The sequence below is a fragment of the Solanum lycopersicum genome, chromosome 6 (assembly GCF_036512215.1).
Source record: "Solanum lycopersicum chromosome 6, SLM_r2.1".
Classification (NCBI taxonomy): Eukaryota; Viridiplantae; Streptophyta; class Magnoliopsida; order Solanales; family Solanaceae; genus Solanum; species Solanum lycopersicum.
In genome coordinates, this window is record NC_090805.1 from 34,520,828 (window position 1) to 34,525,220 (window position 4,393).

Consider the following 4,393-nt stretch of genomic DNA (forward strand, 5'->3'; position numbering starts at 1 on the left):
TTGCAATTTTCCCATCAGAACGTGCATATGTTGCCACATATTTCACTTCAAGGATGACTTAATTGATAAATTGAGCGATTTAGGAATGAAAAAACTATCAACTTGGATTAAATTTTAGTACTTTAAACCATAATTAAGATATAAAATAATATATAACACTTGAAACAATGATTTACAAGGGTATTATATAACTATCATATGTAGTTACTTCGTCATTGTATGATGAATTAGTAGTAAATGATAGTCTTTGTAAAAGTAGTTGATAGAGTTTATGAAGTTTGTTGTATTAGACCATAATTTTGTACTTAGATATGTTATAGGACTGATATATCGTGGTTTCACTGTATTTTTAATGTTTTTTTATTAAGTTTAATGTGTCCAAAAGCCTTTTTGTATTGATTTTTATGTAAGTTTCCCTTTATTTACAGGAAATCTGTCTAAGGATGAACGCGGAAGTTTTTGAGCAAGAAATGCAGAAAAGTTACCATCTACGGAGCTTGTGACGGTCCGTCATGACTGTGACGGTCAGTAGGTGGCATCGTAGTGAAGCTGCTGAAGGAAGATGGGGAAGTATGACAAAGTCTGGGGTTACGAAGTGCATGACGGACCGTCGTAGCTATGACGGTCCGTCCTGCTGGTTTGTCGTGATGATCAGAGAAGTAGTCACAGTACCCAAATTCCAAGAGTTCAAGCGTTATGGAACAGAGACCCTCGACGGACCGTTGTGCCTGTGATGATCCGTCATACCTGCCGTCGAGGGTAATGAAGAAAGTAGCAGAAGAATTTTCAAAGTATGGGACGACGGAGACCACGACTGCCCGTCACGAGGTCCGTTGACCCAGTCGCGTTTTGATAGATTTTCAACAAATAGAGTCATTCTTTGATTAGATTTTTGTTTTTTATAAATAGTTCGAAAAACCTCGTTTTGGGGGTTAGACTCTCAGTTATTAGACACTTTTATGTTAGATTCTTTATGAGTAGATTATTTTGATTATTACACTTTGAATTGTTACACTTTTCTCTAGAGTTGATTGTTGGTGATTTTGTCGATTAATTAAGTACATTTCTGGATTTTATTCTTTCTCATTGAAGTAAGTGCATGAATTCTTACATTACATATATGAATATTGTGATTATGACTATGGGTAACTAAACTCCATAACTAGGGTTGTGGGAACCATGGGTGAACAATAAGATAAAATCTAACTAAACTAACAATTCTAAAATAGTGTCTTGCATGTATGGATAATTCTTTTGCTTAGAAGTCTTTTTAATGAATGACCAACGTTAGAACTCGCCTTAATTCTACTTGCCAGACCAAGGAGGTAGATAATAGAAAAAGAATTATCAACATAGATTTAGTGTATACTATCTAATAGGCTAGTATTGTTTGGTATGAGGTAGTAACTTAATCAAATATCGAATACAATGCTTAATATGAGGTAAAGGTAAGGGTTAGTATAGCAACACACGTAGCCGGACGAAGGTGCGGAGTGAAATTTTCTAGATGTCGGACCAAGGATTTAGAAATACATAACTTATCACTTTGAATGCAAGATACTAGGAAAGAATTGTTACAGTTAGAATTATCAAGTTAGGAACTTGTGGGGAACACGTAAACCCTAGTTACTTTTATTAATTGATAAACTCCAACATTTGAATCTGTTGGTTTTCTACTTTAATTTAGCTAGTTATTTTCATTCATTTATAAATAAAACCCCCCTTTTATTGTCTTTGTTTTCTAAGAAAATAATTGACTAAATAATAGTAATAATAGATTGAAGTTAAGTCTGAACTATTTTCCTCGTGGGAACGATCCCAACCTCATTAGTTGAGTTCTTTACTTGATACGACCGCTTTACTTCTTATTTGAGAAGTAAGTTTGAGCGTATCAAGGACTATATATAAGTGTTACATGTTGCATTAGGTGACAATTTAATTGAATCAACCCCCAAAAGATCATTTTATGATATATATATGTTGCCACATATGAAATTTCTATTGCATTTTTTCCAACAGAACGTGCATATGTTGCTACATATGACAAATCTGTTACAATTTTTCCAATAGAACATGCATATGTTGTCACATATGTCACTTCAAGGATGACTTAATCGATAAATTGAGCAATTTAGAGATGAAAAAATGTCAAATTGCACAAAATTTTAGTACTTTAAACCATAATTAAGCAATAAAAATATGATATAACACTTAGAACAATGATTTATAATGATATTATATAACTATCATGTCGATTGAGACATGCAAGTCATATGTTACAACATGTCTAGCTTATATGTTGCAGTTTGTGTAAGTTATATGTTGCAACATCTGTCAATTCTGTTACTACTGAAATAACCTTTTTGTTGCTACATATGGCTATAATTTGTTTTAATAGTCAATTGTTGTAACATATAACTATCTGTTGGAAACGCGAACACAAATTATTAAAAAAGTTGCAAGTGCCCAAATGATGATGAATAATTTCAAAGAACTATTAATTTTACATATCAAAACAATAGTGTGTGACCTTAATCATTTATGAAGTAATTTCAATTGAGAGCAACCAAAATCTAATTCATTGATTAAATTAGTTAAATCTGATTCAAGAAGAAGCAAAGAAGAAAGCTCAAGGACTAGAAACCGAGACTTATAATATACTAAAAGAAGAAGAAAAAGATAAAGAGAACGAGAATAAAGACAAGCAAGCAAGCAAGAACGATGAAGAAGAAGAGGAAGAAACAAATTTGACGAGAGGTGGGGGAAATATTTTATTTCCCCTTTTGACACAGCTTGCTGGTGGCTTCCCCCAATTTTAATTTCCATCAAAATTGGTTAAATTAGGTTTTAGTCAATTTATCCTTTTACCCTTCATTTAATTCAATGGACCAAACTGCCAACTTATAAACTTGAGGGCAACTCCACAATCCTTAATTATTAATCACATAATTGTCACCTACACCCAATACTTAAGACTTATGTCACCATCCATTTATTTTGAAACCTTATTGTCACTTTTTTTTAAAAGTCCCAGAAGACTAAGAGCCCATTTTGATGGGCTTAAAAAAATAGTTTTTAAAAAGTATCTTTGAAAATACTGGAACTTATTTTTAAAATAAGTAGTTATGTGTTTGGATAAAACTGCTGAAGTTAAAAAAAATTGTTGATGTGTTTGACAAAAAAGTGCTGGTAAACACTTTTTTCTAATCAAAATGTCCGAAATATCCTTAAAAGTTGTTAACATGATAAAATTTGATTAATTTAACTAATAATAATATATAATATATGATAATAATAATAAAATAATAATAATAAATAATAATAAAGCATTATGAAAAGAATAATAATAATAATAATAATAATATACAATAATAATAATATATAATAATAATAAAGAACAATAGAATAAATAATAATATATAATATATAATAATAATAATATATAATAATAATAACAAGTAATCATAATAAAATAATAATAATAATAATAATAATAATAATAATATAATATATAATATATAATAATAATAAAGAATAATAAAATAAATGATAATAATAATAAAAAATATTAATAATAATAATAATAATAATATATAATAATAATAATAATATATAATAATAATAAAATAATAAAATATTAATAATACTAAAAATTATAATAATAATAATAAATAATAATAATAATAATAAAAATAAAAATAAAAGAAATAAGGACAAAAAGGTAAAATATTTGGTCAACTTAAAAGAGCTTTTAAGCTAAAAACACACACACACATCTTCTCCACCTTTTAACTTTTGGCTTAAAATAAGTTTTTTTTTAACTTAAAATAAGTCACTTTGAGAATTTTCAAACACTTAAATAAATCAAAAATCAACTTTTAAGTCAGTTTGACCAACTTTTAAGCTAATCCAAACAAGCTCTAATAGTAAATATAAAAATCAATGATGATGATAGAGTAGATGATGATGTAGTGTTCTCAATTATAATCACTTTTTGTGTTGTTACCTTTCTCAAATAATATTTATAATGTTTTTTTTCTGTTGTAAATCCATTGTATAGTATATGTGGATTATCCATTAGATTTATCCATTATTAAATGGGTTCATGTATAGTGCTTTCAAGGTGATAAGAACTTCCAAGATAACTATGTATCTATTAATTAGATGACTTTTGAAATGATATCTCAACACTATAAATACACACTTTAATAATAAGAAAATTTTTCTCCTCTATATTATACTTCTTGTCTTTTTCTTCTTATATTCTGAGTTTTCTTTACAATACATTATCTGTTAGGTAGTGGAACTTTATTAATTTTAGGTTTTCCTATTTATTCTCTATTTTAGGTTTTCCTATTTATTCTCTATTTTAGGTTTTCCTATTTATTCTCTG